Source organism: Scyliorhinus torazame, chromosome 1, assembly GCF_047496885.1.
Source record: "Scyliorhinus torazame isolate Kashiwa2021f chromosome 1, sScyTor2.1, whole genome shotgun sequence".
Lineage (NCBI taxonomy): Eukaryota > Metazoa > Chordata > Chondrichthyes > Carcharhiniformes > Scyliorhinidae > Scyliorhinus > Scyliorhinus torazame.
In genome coordinates, this window is record NC_092707.1 from 138,409,630 (window position 1) to 138,432,699 (window position 23,070).

Below are 23,070 nucleotides of genomic sequence, written 5' to 3' on the forward strand. Positions count from 1 at the left end.
AATCCCATAAGAATTTTATCATTTGCAACCTATGCTAACTTGCATACACAACAATTAGTTCTAGCGTTTTGTAATTTGCCATTCGATAGAAACGGTTCAATAGTTTACATAACTTAATTTTGTCACTACAGTAGTTGTGATTACAACCTCTTAAGGCGGCCAGTGTCCAATTTTGGTTCACTGCTCATTCTTATTGGAACATTTAGCCCTAAAGACCTGCCTTCAGTGCCTTTGAAGAATGGAGAGTAACTGTTGGGATCAGCTTGGCTAACAATGTGGTTCCATCGCTAACCATGTGCAGACTGAAGAATGTGTACTATTGTACTGGCTGTAGAAGGGCTGGGTAATCAATTGTACATCATGTCTTGATATGGCTGTGTTTTTGATTATATGCTTTATGATGTTTTTCTATGTTAAAGATGTGTAAGCACAACTCATTGCAGCTGGCCAAAGATTATCTGATTGTGAGGAGCTTCAGAGCCAAGACCAATCCATCCATCACCCAACAACTATACTGGGGCTGGGCAATAAATGCTGGCCTAGCCAGCAATGTCCACACCCCGTAAATGCATTTTTAAAAAAGCACAACAGCAACAGGTATGGTAGTTATCAGGAGAGGGAAGTTGGTATCATCCCCTCCCTCATTCAGGAACGCAGAGGCTCATTGTACTGACTCTGACTCAACTGAGTTCAGTTGACAGACTGGGGGATAAAATCTTCGACCTTTCAACCCACGTGACTCATCAACTCAAAAAAGGAAAAAAGAAACACAATTGTCCAGCATCTCTCATGGCGTTAGGATATCCCAAAACATTTTGTGGCCCGTAAGGTGCCTTTGAAGTGCAGTCACTGTTGTAATGTAGGGAACACTGCAGCCAATTTATGGACAGCAAGCTCCCACACATAGTGATGGTATAATCTGTTTTAAAGGACACCAGGGAGAACTCACTGCTCTTTTCCAAACTAATGCCCCGGAGTTGTTTACGGTCTCCAGAGACGGTAGGTGGGACTTCAGGTTAACACTTTAACTGAACGTTGCCACACCCGAAAGCACAGCACCCCCTCCCCCTCCTCCTGCCGAGTACTGCAGTGGAACTCATTACACTAACTGGCTGAACCATCAGATTGAGCTGCCAGATCATAACTAAGATTATTACCATTCCAATTTGACATACTTCAGGGAGAAATCAAAAACAGTGCACTTATTGTGAGAGAATGCTGAGGTAATGGCAGATGCTAAAAGGAGCCAACCTGCTCAAAACAACTCCTTAATGATACCTATTAAGAGAATATTCAGCTTTTCAGAGTCTGGCAGTGAAGGTCGAAGATAGACGCATTGCTGTCATCCTTTGGCCCTATTCCATCGTGTAATTGACAAGAGTGTCATCATGAGGCCAAAGAGATAATTGCCATCTCCGACATTGACCTCCATGATATAAAACTGTCCATTCCGACAAATGAGGTTGGGAATATCTCTTCCTTAGCTGGAAGGCAATCTTCATTGGCTGGAGGGAAAAGGGAGTAAATTTGTTGGAGCTTCCTGATGATACAATCCAAAGTAGTACCAAGCTACTCAGACTCAAAAGGGCTGGAGGTTTTAGGCCCCAATGGGGTGAACTCGTGACGGGCAGGCACGTACATTTGAGCCATTGGCCGGCGAGCAGGCTTCCTGGTGCCATGCAGCCCCTCAGTCATTTTCCTGGCAGTAGGTTGGGCTGGGGGGATGGGGGCAAGGCCACCTATCTGCAAGCGGCAATTCGCCAGTTCAGCTCTTTAAAGACCTCGTAAGGCCTATTGTTGGAGGCTGAATAGAAAATTCCAGTCAGTGCTCCAGGTCCCCAGAAAGGAAAGGGCACAGTGTAGTACCCTCTCCATAATGGTGACCAAGTTGCATTTTTAATGTTAACAGAATCCCTACAGTGCAGAAGGAGACCATTCGGCCCATCGAATCTGCACCAACCCTTTGAAGGAGCACTCTACCCAAACCCACTGTCCCATCCTATCCCTGTAACACTGTGAATTGAGCATGGCCAATCCACCCAACCTGCACATATGTGGACTGTGGGAGGAAACCGGAGCACCCGGAGGAAACTCACCCAGACACAGAGAGAACATACAAACTCCACACAGTCACCCCAGTCCCTGGAATTGAACCTGGGTCCCTGTCAGCAGTACTAACCACTGTGCTACCTCTTCAATCTTGGCGGGCCTCTATTGGTCCTCAAGCTTCTGATTTTAACTGGATGCTGAGCCCGGGCTCTGCTTATTAATCAACCAATTTGGGCTAAGTCACAGCCTGGTGATTGTTCCCCAGATAGGTTTCTGACCCCCATTTGATCCTGATGGCGAGTCCCGAAACCAAGGGGGAAATACCTGCCCCAACATCCAGTCGTTGAAACCGTGGATAGCAGTTGAAGCAGAAACTGCAATTGGCCTCAGCGGACGTGATTTAATGGAAAGGTTTCTTAGTGTTGTAGCGAGCGGGAACAGTAGCGAGCTTCCCAACACTCGACCTGGCGAGACCGTCATCACGATAAACCGTTAATTGATCTACTCAACGAGGCCCCACGGGCTTCATGCCGCAAATGATGGTCTCGCCAGCTGCTACACAGAGACCGTGCTCGCCATCCCCCCCGCTAACAAGGGAGGGCAGCGCTTAAACCGCTCCTGCACAGCCAACCCCACACAACTTGCAGCCATGCTGCCAAGGAGACCAGCCCTATGATTTGGGGATGCGGACCTGGCCAATTTGTTGGACGCAGTCGGAATCAGACGAGATATCCTGTTCCCCAGAGGGTCTAGGACGATCAGCCACAGGGCAACCAGTGCCGCCTGGGACGAAGTGGCAGCGGCAGTCAGCCTCACCAGGGGGACCGGCACGCAGTGCCGTAAGAAGGTCAATGACTTCCACTGGGCCCGCAGTGGTGAGCTGGCATTGGGCCCTGGTACCGGCCCTGCCTGCCACCCCCGAACCCCTCCAAGCATGCTTCTAGCACTGCCCCGCCCAGCACCTTTCCGTGCCCCGGCCCACCCATGTCCAGCAGTGTCGCCCACGCCATATTCCGCCCCCCCCCCCACCGACAATCCCCAATCCCCCCCTTCCCCGGCAAACTCTCCTTCCCCCATTCTCTCCTTCCCCTCCCATACTCACCATTCTCCGCCCCCCGCACCAAAACCTGCCAGCCCTGCGATGAATGACGCATGTGGCTCACAATATACCCTCTGTGTCCCCGCAGGAGAGGTTGGCCCACAACAATCGGGAGAGGGCCCAGACCGGCGGCAGGGTGCTCTCAGAATCCTCACCCCCTCCACGAGGAACGGGCCCTGGACGTTGAGCGGGGTGGCAGAGGTCAGATCTGTAACTGACGTAGAGGTTAGCGTTTGGTGCAGAAGGGAGGTTCCACGTCACACGTGTTCTTAATGTCATACAGACTGAACCATCCCTCCCACTGACCACATGTCCATTCTCCCGCAGGCTCCTAATCTGATGGTGCCGGCCCCTCCGGGGTGACCCTCGCCACAGCCTCCCAAGAGAACACTGCAGAGAGGAGCTCCGAGGAAGCCGTCGTATTCGCGGCACAGCTGTCACCCCCACCCTCCACCAGCGCAGAGACACACACCGTGGTGGGCAACAGTGGTGGTCAGGCTTCTGGGGCAAATTCTGATGAGCACCCCACAGTTACTGATGAACATCAGGTGTATCAGTCTCAGGTGGGCATAGCCGAGGCGCTGTGGAGCATGTCCCAGTCTCAGATGGGAATAGTATCGGTCACAGGCCTCCATACTGTCACCAGGTCCTCAGTGGCTACCCCTTATCACACAAGAGCCAACTGGCCATACTGGGGTGGTCCCCGAAGAGGGCGGGGATGTCCGACTGCCCCAGGATGTAGCTGTCATGCACACTCCCTGGGAAGCATGCACACGTGATGATCTTCATGTGGTGGTCGCACACGAGCTGGACGTTCAGGGAGTGGAGCCCCTTCCTATCGATGTAGGGCACTCCCTGATGGCCCGGTGAGCACAATGCGACATGACTGCCATCCACTAACCCCTGGACCTGGAGCATGCCGGGGAGAATCCTGCTACCCGAGCATCCTGTTGGGCCTGGTCTCAGTTGAAATGGTTCGCTGTCGGGGAAAACAGGACATCCATGACCTCATGTGGGCTGTAGTTTGTGAGATGCCGCACAAGTCCCCACTCAAGCCCTGGAATGATTCTGAGACGTAGATGTTTAGGGCTGCATTGACCTTGATGACCACCAGGAGTGGGTATCCTCTTTCTCCATGTGGTGCCAAATCCGTGAGGACATGGCACGGGTAACCCACTGTCTCCTTGTTGAGGCAGAGACTCCTGCGGCATACAGTGTCCGTCATCTGTTCTAAAAACCAGCGACTCCTGTACACCCTGGACCATCTCTGGCCTCCCCCTGCGGGTCCATCCCTGTCCTGAAGGGCGGCTGGGTCCTCAGGGTGTGGGGCAGGGTTCTGCACATGGGCCGCCGCCTCGGGCCTCTGTTGACGCTGCTGCTGCCAGCTTCTCCAGCGTCTGGCCACTGGCCTGCCCATCAGCAACATGAGGGCAATCATGCTACATGGCACACTTATCCCGGGAATCCACTTGGGATGTGTGAAGTGCTCACTTAACTATGATTGCCAATTCCCAATCAGCAATAGCCTTTGGCCATGCAGCCAGAGGCCTCCGCGGTCAGTGAGAGTTATGGGTGGTCGGTGGGGCAGACAAGCAGGGGCTGGGGTTGCCCCCGAAAGGAACACACGATCCAGGGGGTGGCATGGCGGACCCACGGGTGCTGGGACACCCATCCCGCCTCCCCAGACCAACGGCGGGCATACCCCCAGCTCCGCAACTCCCCACCACCGATGGCACAACATCCGGACCGAAACCATGCCCTCAGGGGCTCCCCCACCCAACCCCCTCTGAACACCGGGGCAGCAACCCCAGCATCGCCAGGTTCATTGCCCGCTCACCTCCTTGGATCTTGCTCTTCCGCCAGCTTCACGTTTTTTTTTTTTTTTTTTTTTTTTTTTTTTTTAAAAGGTTTACGAATCAGGGTCCATGAGACAACTTGCTGGGGAGGAATAGATCACGGGAAGCCGTCATATAGGGGGTCGCTCCCGTTAATTGTACGGAGATTGGCCTTAAGTGGTGATTACTGGTTTCTTGCCAAGCTACTGTAGGTTCCTGATTTCGGCAACAGGTGCGGGCTGGTTAGATCGCAAACCGATCAGCATTCGGCGCAGTACTCATTTTCTACCACTCCCGCAATCTAACAGCCTCATCACGCTCTCGCTTAAACACAACGTGGCCATTAAATTGCGCACAGTGTCTCTGATTTGGTCCCAGAGTGTGAGGCTACTGGATAATAAATGAGCTCATCCTGGATCTGATGCCCCCCCACAGTGGCAGTATGGTAGCACAGTGGTTAGCACTGTTGCTGCACAGCTCCAGGGTCCCAAGTTCGATTCCGGCTTGGGTCACTGTCTGTGCGGAGTCTGCACATTCTCCCTGTGTCTGCGTGGGTTTCCTCCGGGTGCTTCGGTTTCCTCCCACAGTCCATGATGTGCAGGTTAGGTGGATTGGCCATGATAAATTGCCCTTAGTGACCAAAAGGGTTGGGTGGGGTTGCTGGTATAGAGTGGAGTGTGGGTTTGGCCTCTTTCCAGGGGCCGGTGCTGACTCGATGGGCCGAATGGCCTCTTTCTGCACTGTAAATTCTATGATTCACTTTCAAGCAGCTTGCAGACATTCAATGGCAACTTCATAACAAAGAATAACCAATGGGGCACAGCACAGGGGCTACCGTACCTGCAGGTGATACTTGAATGCCCTTGGGATTGGAAATTGGGATAAACAAAAGAAAAGCAAGAGTTTACGGTGATTTTACTGAGAATGAAGAAAACACATCTTACAATACTGTTTTAGTGATATAACTATTCCCCACTTTGTTTTTGAGACAAAATGTAATGTTTATTTGGAACATATAGCGCAGATGCTGGCATGTAAGTCAATCTTTGAAACCTTGGGAGAATGCTCCAAAAACCTATCATCGTCAACTTATGAGCCAAGTAGAAATGTGAACTGCCGATATGGATGGTCACCATTTTGAAATATCATCAGCATCGGATACAGAGCGTCTTAAAACTCCTGCCACATCTTTGCAACACAGTCTGTGTTGCCTGTACGATCCATTGTGTCCAGTTGGTACCAGAGGTGTAACACACATTTTGGAGTGAAACATTGAGGCTGACTACTAATGTGAGTATGGCATTTCCTAGTTGGAAAGAGAGGTTGACTTATACGCAGTTTATATGCAAAAAGCATGGGGCTGGATTCTCCATTATTGGGACTATGTCCCCACGCTGGCGTCAGAATTACGCCAGAAAAACTTGGATCAAAGGGTCACAAATTCCCAGCCCTGCAGGGGGCGAGCAGGGACCCACAGTAGATCTCGCAGGTTTTGCTGCAGATACGGGCCCCCGCACTTCCGGGTCGGAAGCCGTGCATGTGCACGCCAGCGGTCTCCAGCGGCCGCGCCGTGCTCCATGGCGGACTCGGACCGCAGAGCTAGTCCTCAAAAAGAGACCTCCGGTCGGCCGCGCGCCCGACCCTCAACCCCCACACAATCATTCCCCAGCCGCCTATAAGGCCCCCCTGGCCTTCGAACCGCCCGCCCCCAACCAAGGCGGCCGTGGACTGAGTCAGCAGCCGCCACACGAGTATCCTGACCGGCTGGAGCACATTAGTTCTATGCCAGTCGGGGGTGGAGAATGGCTAAGCAGGCCTCTGGCAATGGCCCCAGGGAGGTCCCAGGTGGCCCGACAATTGGTGAACCGATGCCTGTCCTGATTTCTTGCGGGAACATGGATTCTCCGCCCCCGCATTGGCGCGATTTCGGTGCGAGGGTGCGGAGAATCCAGCCTATGACGTTTGGGACCATTAAAAAAGGGCCGGTTTATACGTTGTGCAGACTTACATACCACGATGTATGATAACATTTTATGCATAGCTATAACTTATAATAATCATTTTATAGGAGTTCCACATTGCCAGCTGCACTGGAAATGCAATATTCAAATAGAAGATTTTGTTTTACAGAATTTTCACAATGTATCAAATCCAATCCTCTGGACGGTTAGCACAGTTTATATTGCATTAAAACCCTTTGAGTGGTCATTAACTTCAGCATCGGACTCGCTTGAGAGAATTCCAGTATTTGCTTGTTATTCATAGCTGGAATCCTACACCATTGATGGGTCCAGTCTGTGAGGGCAATGAACCATATACAGAATGCCAATGGTACTAAGTTCAACCCCAATCCATTAGTCTTCAACTAGACGAGGGACACCAGACATCAATGGAGCAGCAGTGGGAAAAACAGTCTTTTCCAAACACTTCCAGACCAAACAAGCTAAACACAAACCTAATGAGATAAGCCCACTGGATAGATCTGTCTGGATTTCAAGTTCAGAACACCAGGGTTTGGAGGATTTGAGTTACCCTCGTGGTAACCTGAGTTAAAGATGAGGAGAAAACATGGCCAGCTTTCCCTGATGAGTACAGTGATCCCAGTGAAATCCTGTGTGTGAGAAGAGGCTAGCCTCAACACTCTCAACCTACAATCTCCACCATCTAGAAGGACAAGGGCAACCTGCGAGTTCCCCTCCAAGTCACAAATCATCCTGACCTGGAGATATATCGGTTGTTCCTTCACTGCGGCTGAGTCAAAATCCTGGAACTCCCTCCCTAACAGCACTGGGGGTGTACCTACACCACATGGACTGCAGTGGGTCAAGGAGTAGCACAGCACCTCCTTCTCAAGGGAATTTGGAATGGGCAATAAGTTCTGGCAGAGCCAGCTACGCCAAAATCTCATGAACAAGTCAAAAAAAGAGGAAAGGATTTAACAATGATGCTGTCCCGAGGTCCCAGGTTCGATCCCGGCTCTGTGTCATTGTCCGTGTGGAGTTTGCACATTCTCCCCGTGTCTGCGTGGGTTTCGCCCCACAACCCACAGAGATGTGCAGGCTAGGTGAATTGGCCACGCTAAATTGCCCCTTATTTGGAAAATGAATTGGGTACTCTTAAAAAAAAAAATTTTTTAAACAATGATGCTGTCATTCATGTAACAGACACAACACACTTTATAACGTAAATGGCATTTTGAATCAGGTGTTGAAAATTGCTGGTGAAATTATTTCCCATCTTTGAGTGAGGAAGCATCGGAGGGAAGGAGTAAATGGGAGAAAACTGAAACAGGAACACTTTTATTCACTCGCAATAAATGAGTGCCGGCTGGTTTGGTTGCTAGATGGGACTCCTATAGGTTGTTTTATGGGGCACTCAGCAGAGTGGGGAAAAGGGGGAGGAGATCAGAGACCTGAGCACAATATCTGGGTTGACATTCCAGACCAGAACTAAAGGAATGCTGCACTGTCTGAGGCACCATTTTCCAGATAAGACATTAAACAGAGGCTGGAACGCCCTGTCAGGCAGACATAAAAAGGTCCCACTGCACTATTTTGAAGATCAGAAAAGGAGTTATTCCAAGATGTCTGGCCAATGTTAACAACTTTATCTGTTTTTTAAAAAATTACATATGTTATCACATTGCTGTTTGTGGGAGCTTGCTGTGTATAAATTAGCTGCCCCACTTACAACAGAACTACACTTCAGCAGCACTTGGATTGTAAAGCGCTCTGGGAAACCTTGGGGTCTTAGAAGATGCTATAACAATTCTTTTTCACAGAAAGTGCCTTTCATCAACACTTTGGGACACGGGGTATGGAGGATATTGTGGCTCTGGGGTCCAGACATGGTGCATTGACAAACTGACATGCAGCACAGGGAAGATGACTGAGCAGGTCAGCTGAGGTGAAGTAAGTACGGCAGTGAACGCAAACACTGGAATACGACTGGGGTTTTAAAACAATCTGCGGTATATATAATCAAATATATTGTTATTTCAATCGTTTTTGTTTTTCTCACATGAGATGTCAGCAAAGCAGATTCCCCCTTATTCAAACCGGGTATTTGAAGCATTTTATTTCCTTTTACTGAATTAGTTAAACTTGAAATCTCTGCAACATCGTCAAGGCATGCAGACAAGTGTCATATTTCCTTGATCCTTTATAGATTGAGCTGAATGTGTTCATTGAGGCAGTGCCTTGCCGGTTTTGTGCTCCAGTCATGTATCTTGTTCTAACAGACTCAGCAGCTCCTCTCTCTTTCTTTCTCCTTGCAAGGTCACCCCTATTCTGCAGACTGCAGTGTTCCAATTTTTACATGCCTCATTGCAGGGACCTGAAAGCAATCAAAGCAGCTCATTCCTGATTTGCTTTGTAATTGATTTATGTTTAAACCTCTCCAAATCAATATCAGATAGCACTTCCCTGCAAGATCCCCCTTTCTTTTCGTTGCTGCTAACTCTTTATCCATTGTGTCTTATGTGTAACATTGCATGAATTGCAGCTTACAATCATACATTATTATGTATACACGACAGTGAGTTTGCTGAAGGTACATCCTAATTGTGAAAGGAAATCTAGGTATCCCAGCACAGCATATGTAACACACAGTATGCTGCTTCAATCACTGGGCCCCGGTGAAAATTCACTTACTATTCTAGCTATGCAGTGCTCCAATATAGATCGTTCTCACTTACCTGAGAGCATCTGTTTATCGCTTCAGGAGTCCATTATAATCCCATGTCACCAGACGATGGAGAGTTTGTTTGCTGGCACTGTGAAATGCGTAAATAACTGCACATGTCCTTCGCTCTCTTCCCAACCCCACTTGCTCCAGAATACAACGTGACCCCATTGGCACAGAGAGGTCCTCTACTCCATCACCAGCAAAGCCTCACTTTTATGACATCCCCTAATTAAAAAATCCTGTTACATTGCCATCTCCAGCTCCCTGCCCAACTCAACTAACACCGTGTCATCGCTGCCTGTGGCAAAAAGGCTGCTGCTTCAGGCCAAAAGAGGGACTGGCTGCTTCAAGACAATGTAAAAAAAATGCTTGGAATGAAAGCAATAGCTGATGTGAGGCTATCACTCCCATTTGGAATGTTTGCCTTTTAAAATCAACTTAATGTTTGTGTTAAAAGGTTCCGGAGAAGTAACGCTATTGGAGGACAACAGTGGGCATGTTACTCCAGCAGTTACTCAGAGGCCTGGACCAATAATCTATGGACATGAGCTCAAATCCGGTCATGACAGCTGGAGAATTTAAATTCAGTTAAATACTAAATCTGGAATTAAAATCTACTCTCCGTAATGCGAACATGAAACTCTCATTAATTGATGAAAAAATCCATCGGGCTCACTAATGTCCTTTAGGGAAGGAAATCTGCCGCCCTTACCTGGTCTGGCCTACATGTGACTCCAGACCCACAGCAATGTGATTGACTCTCAACTGGATTGGATTGGATTTGTTTATTGTCATGCATACCGAGATACAGTGAAACGTATTGTTCTACGTACAGTTCAGACCGATCATTCCGTACATGAAAAGAAAATACATAGGGCAAACATAAAATACACAATATAAATACATAGACACCAGCCTCGGGTGAAGATGTGTGAAGAGATCAGATCAGTCCATAAGACAGTTGTTTAGGGGTCTGGTAACAGTGGGGAAGAAGTTGTTTTTAAATCTGTTAGTGTGTGTTCTCAGACTTTTGTATCTCCTGCCCTCTGATATGGCCGAGCAAGACATTGGGCGCGATCCAACGGCCATGCTGCGTCAGAAAAGCAGTTCGCTGCAGCGTGGCCGATAAAAATCAGGAGACACCGAACCTGGGATCACCGGCTTGCTATGCCACGCGAGATCCAACGCAATCTCATGAGACGTTGTGGTGTAAATCTCGCTCTAGTCTCGCTCTTATTTACAGATTCCCGAGGTATCTGAGGCTTTTCATCCCCTTCACCTCAGAGACCTCAGGTAAGCGCTGTTCAGCACTGGTCACCACAGCATCGTGGGGGTCTCGCAGGGGATCAGAGACCCCTAGCTGCATGCCCTTTGGGCAGGTTGGTCTCCTGGCACTGCAGGTGTCACCTGGGCACCCTGGCAGTGCCAGACTGGCACATTGGCAGGGCCGCCTGGGTGCCAGCCCGGCACTGCCAAGGTGGCACTGTCAATGTGCCCAGGTGGCACTGCTAAGGTGCCAAGTGGGCATTTTGTTGCGCATGCGCCATCAGGCTAGGGGTGTCTGTGTGGGTGTTGAGGGGGGGGGGGCCTCGGAGATCAGGACCCGATCTTTCGCTACACTGGGGAGTTTTGGCGAGCGAAGCTCCCTACTGTCCAAAATGAGACAATGTGTGGCCTCGGCCACGCGTTCCCCGTTCAGGCCCCTAATACAATGCGAGTTGTGTTGAACAGCCATGTGTTTCTTGGCACGGCGAGCAATGCCCCCATCCCAAGAATTAAAGAGTAACAATTTGTTCAGTCTCGCTATTTAACAACTTTAAACATTTAGGTTTGTAAACTGTAAGTGAGGCTCAGAATAACTAAAGCTTAATGATCTGATGGGTGACAACCAAGTTTGCAAGGAGTTACCTTGTTTCCATGCTATTTTGAATTTTGCACACTCACTTGTTCTTCACCTTGCAGCAACTCCGAATGGAGTACAGTTCTAGTGGGAACTGAAAGCCTTGCATAAATGGTCATCCTTCGCGAATGAGGCAAGACAACTTGGTGTTTCTGGACTGTTCAACTCGGTCAGGCCTTAGCACCGAGTCCAATCGTTACCTCTCCCAATGTCCAAACAATGTCAGCAATCACTGGATGGTTATTGGTGCAAATGTTCAACTGACTCCTCCTATCCTTCCCGCCCATTCCTGGCAATTCTCGTTAAATACAGACATACGAATTAGAAGCAGGAGTAGGCCACTCGGCCCCTCAAGCCTACACATCTTTCATCAACTCCTGTGGTTGATGACTGTTCATGCAGCACAGTCAGAGAGTCAATCCCAGTACATCCCTTGTTGATATGGCTCAGGGTAGGAAGGATGGTGCTGAGGATTTCCTCAAAATGCTATTAATGGCAAAATCAGAAATAGGACCATGACTATGTATGACTATGAATAGGAAGCAGAGAAAACATTCCTGCCATGTGGTTCATTCATTCACCTAGCTGAGTATTTTTCAAAAATTAAAATGACAGAATCAGGGGAGAGTAGGCAGGATGGTTTTTCAACTGGTTTATTTTTGAGACATTTGATCATGTGGGATTAGAGCTATCACAAGCATTTTTATTCGTGAAATTACACGTTAACTTTATTACTGCATCACAGTAATGTGGGACATGAGTAGAATTCCTGGAAAAGTACCTCAATTAATGAAACCAGAAGCATCTGCTAATTTTTCAGACTCGGTTGCCTGTTGGCGTTGGGCACAGAGAGGAAATAAAATTGCAGGAAATAAAATTATAATGGCAACGTTTGGAGTTTAACGTTAAAATGGATTACTTCTCATGTTTAAGCTACTTTGACCCACAGGATCTGTAAAGCATAGAGTTTATGGACGTTATTCTCCCAACACCCCCCCCCCCCCCAGTTGGTGGGTTCAATGATGGCCAGCGAGGGGGAATTCAGCAGGAAGCCCAAAGATTGGTTTTGCGCCAGTGTGGATTTACAGCGGGGTTGTCCGCTGGTGCCTACCAGGGAGGATTGGGAAACCCACTGGTTGCCGGTGTGAAACTAATTTGCATCCTGCTACTGGGGTGCAGATGAAGCCCCGACACGCCCGATTATCCATGGTGCCATTTGGAAAACTCGCCAGTGGGGAACACTTGGAAACAACGGGTCATACAGGTGTTGGGATTCACCTGAACAATGCGTGGAGCTGCCTCCGAAGTTCAGGATGGAGGCCACCTGCAACCCTGAACCCCGGAACTCCACAGCAGTGGGTAGAGGGAGCATCTAAAGGTGGACCTTCCAGATTTGGTGGCCTGGAGAAAGTGCATCTTACAGCCTCACAATGTTCCTGGAGATCCATCCTGATGTTCAGGAGGCCCATCTTCTTTTTTCAATAGTAGGTCAGTGACGGCTGATTTGGAAAGGCAGACTACGTTCCATCCAGACCTACCCTGCCACTGAATACAGCTTGCAACACCCGGCTGCATAATTAATTACATTGGGGCCAGAGGATTTGGTATGTTTTCCTGCTGGCCTCCATGGTGGGAAACACTTCACTTTCTCACCCCCTGCCATGTGACTTAGTCTCCATATGGGAGAATTCTGCCTTATGATGCTGAACCTAGCCGTAGTTCTACAAGGGAAGCCTGTGAGCAATAGCACCGGGAAAGATTCTCAAGACCTCCCACCAGGCATAATTGGGGGAATAATGCCCTGAAAATGTTGGGGTACAAGTTACGACGCCATTCCTTATATCGGCTTTGAGGTCCACTGCTGAAGAGTTCATCTGAGCCAACCGGTTGGACCATTTCAGTGATTTGTGGCATAAATAGGACATCGATTGCCATTTTGGGTTCAGCTAGGAGTGTGCACTGTCCACATTTGCAGTTATTTGCCAGTTGGGCAAGAACAATAGAAAACCATCAGGTGTTGTGGAGATGGTGGCATAGTGGCAATGTCGCCAGAGGCCCAGGCTAATGCTCTGGGGAACAAGTTCAAATCCCACCATGGCAACTGGTAGGATTTAAATTCAATGAATTGAATCTGGATTTGAAAGCCATCAGTAATGGTCACACGTAAACCTTCGTCAATTGATGTAACAACCCACCAATCTGCCATTCGTACATTATATGTGACTACAGATCAACGGTAACTGCTCTCAAGGGAAATTAGCGCTGGGCAACAAATGCTGGCCTTGCCAGTGACTCCTACAACCCACAAAAGAATGAAAAATAGAATTAAAATCGGCTGTCAATAACTAAGAGGTGGACGCTGACGGTTCACCATCAACAAACCACATCCTCCCCCCCGCCCCCCCCCCCAATAAAATCTGGACCAATCGATTGCTTCTCGCCCTTCCCTTGGAATCATATATGTACAATTTATTTCTGGCAAGGTACGTCAATAGGATTGAAGCCTGTAGTGTGTCTAAATTATTATTTAAGTGGCAGTGAAGATAAGGGAGGACGGTCTTACAAAGAACAACAAAGAAATGTACAGCACAGGAACAGGCCCTTCGGCCCTCCAAGCCCGTGCCGACCATACTGCCCGACTAAACTACAATCTTCTACACTTCCTGGGTCCGTATCCTTCTATTCCCATCCTATTCATATATTTGTCAAGATGCCCCTTAAATGTCCCTATCGTCCCTGCTTCCACTACCTCCTCCGGTAGTGAGTTCCAGGCACCCACTACCCTCTGCGTAAAAAACTTGCCTCGTACATCTACTCTAAACTTTGCCCCTCTCACCTTAAACCTATGCCCCCTAGTAATTGACCCCTCTACCCAGGGGAAAAGCCTCTGACTATCCACTCTGTCTATGCCCCTCATAATTTTGTACACCTCTATCAGGTCGCCCCTCAACCTCCTTCGTTCCAGTGAGAACAAACCGAGTTTATTCAATCGCTCCTCATAGCTTATGCCCTCCATACCAGGCAACATTCTGGTAAATCTCTTCTGCACCCTCTCTAAAGCCTCCACATCCTTCTGGTAGTGTGGCGACCAGAATTGAACACTATACTCCAAGTGTGGCCTAACTAAGGTTCTATACAACTGCAACATGACTTGTCAATTCTTATACTCAATGCCCCGGCCAATGAAGGCAAGCATGCCGTATGCCTTCTTGACTACCTTCTCCACCTGTGTTGCCCCTTTCAATGACCTGTGGACCTGTACTCCTAGATCTCTTTGACTTTCAATACTCTTGAGGGTTCTACCATTCACTGTATATTCCCTACCTGCATTAGCCCTTCCAAAATGCATTACCTCACATTTGTCCGGATTAAACTCCATCTGCCATCTCTCCGCCCAAGTCTCCAGACAATCTAAATCCTGCTGTATCCTCAGACAGTCCTCATCGCTATCCGCAATTCCACCAACCTTTGTGTCGTCTGCAAACTTACTAATCAGACCAGTTACATTTTCCTCCAAATCATTTATATATACTACAAAGAGCAATTGTGGCACAGTGGGTAGCATCCCTGCCTTCTCAATCAGAAGCTCCGGGTTCTAGTCCCACTCCAGGACTTGATGGCAGAGGAAGGTACGTCTACAATACGGCCTGACAATTATCAACCTGCAAATTCTTCCAGCACATGCCAACGGCAGGCGGTAAGAGCAGGAGGGATGCCTGGCCACCGTCAGATTCTACCATGACCATCCATAGCTTCAGGGTACAACCTACATGTAAGCGTTCATTGTGCCACAGCAACCCTGACTCCCAGAGTGATCTGTAACACGCTACCACCAAAAATAAGGGCTGCTATGGCTAATAGAAAAAGTAGTCGTAATCCGAAACCTTTGGTTATATCTGTAGCACCATTACGGTGTGTGAATCAGTTGAGAATACAAGGATTGCTGAATTTGTACATATAAGGACAGAATCGCATCTCCATGGCAATGCCGTGACTAGAATCCACTTGCCAACCAATCAGGACCCTCTTCTCATGCAGTATAAATTGTTGTTTCCTTTGAGATTTGGTATTCTTGGGTCTGTTCTGGACTGTGTATTATACATAGATAATAGCACGCACTTCAATTTCCAGTGCTCCAACAAAGCACAGCAAAACGACAGCTGCCTTAAAACACCTTAATACGTTTATTTATATACTTGAAAGCACATCAAAGTTCCACCTCAGTGAATGGAAAAGCAGCCACATTGTTGGCAGTGGAAATATCCTTCATTCATAATTTATTAGATTATAGGCACATAGAATATCGTGACCGTTTTGTCGTTTTTAAAAAATGTGTTTCCCTCCCCACCCCGCTCTTTTTGTGTACAGTTCCAGGTCATGCTTAAGTGCTCATTTTTTTAATGTCCGATCATGGAGACCAAATGTTTGTCTGTTACAGCTAAGATAATTTCTATTCTCACTGCCACCTGCATACGTGCGTTTGATAGAAATAAGAAACAGTAACGATGACAGTCACTTCCCCCAATGTCTCCTTGGAGTAGATAAGGCTTGTATATTTTATGTTGCCCTATTATGTATTTTCTTTTCATATACGGAATGATCTGTTTGAGCTGCACGCAGAACAATACTTTTCACTGTACCTCAGTACACATGACAATAAACCAATCCAATATCTGTACACTGCAGGATTCGGAATTAAATTCCCCAACTACTCCGAGTGCCCACTGATTCTGTTGTTCAACAATATTGAATTACACAGGATAATGACCAGGTTCTGATAGGGGACAACAAAATTTGATATTCAGCTCAGATCAATCAAAACTGAGCCGTGAATATCAAAGGTGCTGGAAAGATCAAGAAGTTTAAAAGTCACAAACCATCCGTCTACTGCTAACCCCAATCGCCACTCAGCCTCAGCTCCATATACCAAAGGAGGCATTTTAAAAAGGAACCCAAAAGCACACACGCACACGCACAGGGGCCGGAATAGACCATATGGCCTGTCAAGCCTGCTCCACTCTCCTGCCTGCTTGCCAGGCCTCTCGATTCCCTGAGACTAAAACACATGAGCCACATCAAGCTGTGACCCGACAAGGTTGATTTCCACTTCCCTGGCTGGGTATCATAGAATTCACAGTGCAGAAGGAGGCCATTCGGTCCATCGAGTCTGCACTGGCCCTTGGAAAGGGCACCCTACTTAAACCCACAACTCCACCTTATCCCCGTAACCCAGTAACCTCACCTAATCTTTTTGGACACTAAGGGCAATTTATCATTGGCCAATTCACCTAACCTGCACATCTTTGGACTGTGGGAGGAAACTGGAACACCCGGAGGAAACCCACGCAGACACGAGGAGAACGTGCAGACTCCGCACAGACAGTGATCCAAGCTGGAATCGAACCTTGGACCCTGGAGCTGAGAAGCAACAGTGCTAACGACTGTGCTATCGTGCCGTCCCCAGGAGCAGAAAAACAGGCTCCAAGAGCTGTGGGGAGAAGACTTTAAATAAAGAGGGCCGTTGGGACAAAGGTTCCCTTTGAAAGTGGTGCTATGCTGGACACGGCCATAGCTTTGAAAGTATGTGTATGACATAGTGATGTATTCAGCCACTGTTATTGAAATGGTCTGATTTCCATTTTGATGGGAATCAGTGGGGGTGAGACTCCGGTGGGTTCTACATCTGTAGCACCAGCTTCATGCCCCTCGTGACAAGATGAAAATCAACTAGGATTTCAACAGAATGATTCCGGCAGGCTAAATCGTTTAAATTATGCAGACAGGTTGCCTAAACTAGGCTTGTAATCCCTCGAGTATAAAAGGTGAATGGAGTGATTGAGTTGAGGGGTGCAACATGGCCGGTACATGCCGGGAGGCCCCGCTCCCAGGATCTACCCAGTTCGCTATGTCTCGCGAGATCTAACCTGATCTCACAAGACATTATGGGTGTGATCACTTTTTGGCAAATCTGCATATTAGAGTGAGACGGCAAGTCTTACTCTAATATGCTGTTCACTGAGGTAACTGAGGCATTGGTATCTATCCCCTTCGCCTCGGAGACCTCGGGTGAGCGCCGTTCAGCACTGGTCTCCACATTTGAGGCCAGGCGGAATGGCACTCGGGGTCTTCCAGGGGATTGGAGGCCTCCAGGCGCTGCCAGACTGGCACCCTGGCACTGCCACCTGGGTGGCAGCCTAGCATTGCCAAGGTGCCTGGGTGGCACTGCCAGCTGGTCATTTCCGAAATGACAGGGATCGGGCCCGGGGATGCCTTGTGCAGTGGAGTGCGGAAGGGCCCCAAGGACCCCTTTACAGGTGAGTTGGGGCATTGGGGAATTCGGGGGTTGCGTCAGGGAGCCGGGAGATTGGGACGCCATTTTAAATTGCATCCCGATCTCTTCCTGCTCTGAAAGTGAGCCCTCGGACATGCGTGCTCCGCAGAGGCCCCGTATCTACAGGGGTTGTGTTAGGTAGCATGGTGTTTCTCGCCGCTGCAAGCGCCGGGAAACAGGTGGCTAAACATGACCGCTATGGGACTCTGTTCTCATTGGTTAGATCAGGCCTGAGATGTTTCTGATGCTTAAAGGATTTGGTAGAGCACATACAGTAGCCTCTAGTGGGAGAATCAGGGGAAAATCTTAAAATTAATGCTCGAATATTCTGAGGCGAAGTCAGGAAATATTTCTTCACACAAAGAATGATGGGAATCTGGAACTCACTTGCCCCCAAAAAGGGGTCGAGGCTGGGGTTCAATTAAAAGCTACAAAACCGGGCGGCAGTGATTAGCACTGCTGCCTCACGGAGCCGGGGACCCGGGTTCGTTCCCAGCCCCAGGTAACTGTCCGTGTGGAGTTTGCACATTCTCCCCATGTCTTCATGGGTCTCACCCCCACAACCCAATGATATGCAGGGTAGGTAGATTGACCACACTAAATTGCCCCTTAATCGGGAAAAAAAGAATTGGGCACTTTAAATTTATAAAACAAAAGTTAGTTACAAAACGGAGATCGAGGAATTCAGAGAGGTTATCAACGATTACAAACTAAGGCAGGTAGGTGGAGTTAAGATAAAGATCAGCTGTGATTTAACTGAATGGCAAAACTAGGGGTGCTATCTACTGGCCGCTTTGCACCCGAACGGGAATGTGTGTAGCTGGTAAATGCCGGGAGAAGCCTCCCCGCGGGCTTCCCGGTAGCCAGCATGCCTCGTGAGATCTACCTTTGCGAGGCAGCAAAATTAGGATCCCACCCACATACTTAGGTGTACTCACGCTGGATTTACTGGCCTCCCAGCATCCAAACACCTCCGCAGGGAGTCCCCAGCTGGGCGCCATTCAGTACACAAACGTGGAGCAGGCGGAATGGCACCCGGGGGATCACCTGGCCTATCGGAGGCTCCTGGGTGGCCAGGGACAGTGCACAGTGGCTCCTGGCCCTCACCCTGGAACATTGGCACCTTGGCATTGCCACTCTGGCACTGTCAAGGTGCCCGGGTGGCACTGGAAATTAGGCAGGAGCACTGTCATGGTGCCAGGGTGGCAGTGCAAGGGTTCCTTGGTACCACTGCCAATGATCAGGGCCTGAGGGGGGCCATGCCCATGAAAGGAGGGTGGAGGGAATGTATAAAGGGTGGGATGTGCAAGAATAGCTGGGTTACAGTCAGGGGGAAAAAAACAAACAGGCCGACAGTGCAGGGATCCCTCGTGGCCGTTCCCCTTCAAAACAAGTATACCGTTTTGGATGCTGTTGGGGGGGATGACCTACCGGGGGAAGGCCCTAGCGGCCAGGTCTCTGGCACTGAGTCTGGCTCTGGGGCTCAGAAGGGAAGGGGGGAGAATAGAAAAGCAATAGTTGTAGGAGATTCAATGGTTAGGGGAATAGATAGGAGATTCTGTGGTCGCGAGCGAGACTCCCGGAAGGTATGTTGCCTCCCGGGTGCCAGGGCCAGGGATGTCTCGGATCGTGTCTTCAGGATCCTTAAGGGGGAGGGGGAGCAGCCAGAAGTCGTGGTGCACATTGGTAGCAACGACATAGGTAGGAAAAGGGGTGTGGAGGTAATAAACAAGTTTAGGGAGTTAGGCTGGAAGTTGAAAGCCAGGACAGACAGAGTTGTCATCTCTGGTTTGTTGCCGGTGCCACGTGATAGCGAGGCTAGGAATAGAGAGAGAGTGCAGTTGAACACGTGGCTGCAGGAATGGTGTAGGAGGGAGGGCTTCAGGTATTTGGATAATTGGAGCGCATTCTGGGGAAGGTGGGACCTGTACAAGCAGGACGGGTTGCACCTGAACCAGAGGGGCACCAATATCCTGGGAGGGAGGTTTGCTAGTACTCTTCGGGAGGGTTTAAACTAATTTGGCAGGGGAATGGGAACCGGATTTGTAGTCCAGCAACTAAGGTAGCCGATATTCAGGACGCCAAAGCTTGTAATGAGGCAGTGGGGAAGGGAACACTGACAAAGGAGAGTATTTGCAGGCACGGAGATGGGTTGAAGTGTGTATACTTCAACGCAAGAAGCATCAGGAATAAGGTGGGTGAACTTAAGGCATGGATCGGTACTTGGGACTACGATGTGGTGGCAATCACGGAAACTTGGATAGAAGAGGGGCAGAAATGGTTGTTGGAGGTCCCTGGTTATAGATGTTTCAATAAGATTAGGGAGGGTGGTAAAAGAGGTGGGGGGGTGGCATTATTAATTAGAGATAGTATAACAGCTGCAGAAAGGCAGTTTGAGGAGTATCACCCTATTGAGGTAGTATGGGTTGAAGTCAGAAATAGGAAAGGAGCAGTCACCTTGTTAGGAGTTTTCTATAGGCCCCCCAATAGTAGCAGAGATGTGGAGGAACAGATTGGGAAACAGATTTTGGAAAGGTGCAGAAGTCATAGGGTAGTAGTCATGGGCGACTTTAACTTCCCAAATATTGAGTGGAAACTCTTTAGATCAAATAGTTTGGATGGGGTGGTGTTTGTGCAGTGTGTCCAGGAAGCTTTTCTAACACAGTATGTAGATTGTCCAACCAGAGGAGGGGCAATATTGGATTTAGTACTGGGTAATGAACCAGGGCAAGTGATAGATTTGTTCGTGGGGGAGCATTTTGGAGATAGTGACCACAATTCTGTGACTTTCACTTTAGTAATGGAGAGGGATAGGTACGTGCAACAGGGCAAGGTTTACAATTGGGGGAAGGGTAAATACGATGTTGTCAGACAAGAATTGAAGTGCATAAGTTGGGAACATAGGCTGGCAGGGAAGGACACAAGTGAAATGTGGAACTTGTTCAAGGAACAGGTGCTACGTGTCCTTGATATGTATGTCCCTGTCAGGCAGGGAAGAGATGGTCGAGTGAGGGAACCATGGTTGACAAGAGAGGTTGAATGTCTTGTTAAGAGGAAAAAGGTGACTTATGTAAGGCTGAGGAAACAAGGTTCAGACAGGGCATTGGAGGGATACAAGATAGCCAGGAGGGAACTGAAGAAAGGGATTAGGAGAGCTAAGAGAGGGCATGAACAATCTTTGGCGGGTAGGATCAAGGAAAACCCCAAGGCCTTTTACACATATGTGAGAAATATGAGAATGACTAGAGCGAGGGTAGGTCCGATCAAGGACGGTAGCGGGAGATTGTGTATTGAGTCTGAAGAGATAGGAGAGGTCTTGAATGAGTACTTTTCTTCTGTATTTACAAATGAGAGGGGCGATATTGTTGGAGAGGACAGTGTGAAACAGATTGGTAAGCTCGAGGAAATACTTGTTAGGAAGGAAGATGTGTTGGGCATTTTGAAAAACTTGAGGATAGACAAGTCCCCCGGGCCTGACGGGATATATCCAAGGATTCTATGGGAAGCAAGAGATGAAATTGCAGAGCCGTTGGCAATTATCTTTTCGTCCTCACTGTCAACAGGGGTGGTACCAGGGGATTGGAGAGTGGCGAATGTCGTGCCCCTGTTCAAAAAAGGAACTAGGGATAACCCTGGGAATTACAGGCCAGTTAGTCTTACTTCGGTGGTAGGCAAAGTAATGGAAAGGGTACTGAAGGATAGGATTTCTGAGCATCTGGAAAGACACTGCTTGATTAGGGATAGTCAGCACGGATTTGTGAGGGGTAGGTCTTGCCTTACAAATCTTATTGAATTCTTTGAGGAGGTGACCAAGCATGTGGATGAAGGTAAAGCAGTGGATGTAGTGTACATGGATTTTAGTAAGGCATTTGATAAAGTTCCCCATGGTAGGCTTCTGCACAAAGTAAGGAGGCATGGGATAGTGGGAAATTTGGCCAGTTGGATAACGAACTGGCTAACCGATAGAAGTCAGAGAGTGGTGGTGGATGGCAAATATTCAGCCTGGATCCCAGTTACCAGTGGTGTACCGCAGGGATCAGTTCTGGGTCCTCTGCTGTTTGTGATTTTCATTAATGACTTGGATGAGGGAGTTGAAGGGTGGGTCAGTAAATTTGCAGACGATACGAAGATTGGTGGAGTTGTGGATAGTAAGGAGGGCTGTTGTCGGCTGCAAAGAGACATAGATAGGATGCAGAGCTGGGCTGAGAAGTGGCAGATGGAGTTTAACCCTGAAAAGTGTGAGGTTGTCCATTTTGGAAGGACAAATATGAATGCGGAATACAGGGTTAACGGTAGAGTTCTTGGCATTGTGGAGGAGCAGAGAGACCTTGGGGTCTATGTTCATACATCTTTGAAAGTTGCCACTCAAGTGGATAGAGCTGTGAAGAAGGCCTATGGTGTGCTCGCGTTCATTAACAGAGGGATTGAATTTAAGAGCCATGAGGTAATGATGCAGCTGTACAAAACCTTGGTAAGGCCACATTTGGAGTACTGTGTACAGTTCTGGTCGCCTCATTTTAGGAAGGATGTGGAAGCTCTGGAAAAGGTGCAAAGAAGATTTACCAGGATGTTGCCTGGAATGGAGAGTAGGTCTTACGAGGAAAGGTTGAGGGTGCTAGGCCTTTTCTCATTAGAGCGGAGAAGGATGAGGGGCGACTTGATAGAGGTTTATAAGATGATCAGGGGAATAGATAGAGTAGACAGTCAGAGACTTTTTCCCCAGGTGGAACACACCATTACAAGGGGACATAAATTTAAGGTGAAAGGTGGAAGATATAGGAGGGATATCAGAGGTAGGTTCTTTACCCAGAGAGTAGTGGGGGCATGGAATGCACTGCCTGTGGAAGTAGTTGAGTCAGAAACATTAGGGACCTTCAAGCAGCTGTTGGATAGGTACATGGATTACGGGAAAATGATATAGTGTAGATTTATTTGTTCTTAAGGGCAGCACGGTAGCATTGTGGATAGCACAATTGCTTCACAGATCCATGGTCCCAGGTTCGATTCCAGCTTGGGTCATTGTCTGTGCGGAGTCTGCACGTCCTCCCCGTGTCTGCGTGGGTTTCCTCCGGGTGCTCCGGTTTCCTCCCACAGTCCAAAGATGTGCGGGTTAGGTGAATTGGCCAATGATAAATTGCCCTTCATGTCCAAATTGCCCTTGGTGGTGGGT

General features: G+C 48.6%; 1 protein-coding gene across 3 annotated transcripts in view; it reads right to left on the bottom strand.

Moving 5' to 3' along the window:
* The window catches only part of luzp1 (leucine zipper protein 1), a 202,778-nt gene that overhangs the window by 75,338 nt on the left and 104,370 nt on the right, over positions 1–23,070 (bottom strand). The window contains exon 1 of one of the 3 annotated variants that reach the window (XM_072500909.1): positions 9,680–9,792. The exons of the other annotated variants lie outside the window; for them this stretch is intronic. The gene's annotated coding sequence lies outside the window, so the exon portion shown is untranslated. Of the gene's footprint in view, positions 1–9,679; positions 9,793–23,070 lie in introns of those variants that run through there. 3 annotated transcript variants of the gene reach the window in all.